This window comes from Penaeus monodon, chromosome 32 (genome assembly GCF_015228065.2).
Source record: "Penaeus monodon isolate SGIC_2016 chromosome 32, NSTDA_Pmon_1, whole genome shotgun sequence".
Lineage (NCBI taxonomy): Eukaryota > Metazoa > Arthropoda > Malacostraca > Decapoda > Penaeidae > Penaeus > Penaeus monodon.
In genome coordinates, this window is record NC_051417.1 from 20,145,536 (window position 1) to 20,145,764 (window position 229).

The window sequence follows — 229 nt, forward strand, 5'->3', positions numbered from 1 at the left end:
CTGTTTCCATATTACTTTATGTTTTCAGGTTCACAGACATCCCTAACGATCGCAGAAAGCGGAAACAAATTAGCGTGGGAATAAAGGAACGCGACAGCTAAATTAACCGTGGCACGGACGAGGCGATGCAACTCTCAATATAGACAATGCAGTAATAAAGCGGGACGGATGACGCAAGCGAGGGGGTCTCTATAGCGGTTGTCAGCGAAACAATCGCTTTGGAAATCGC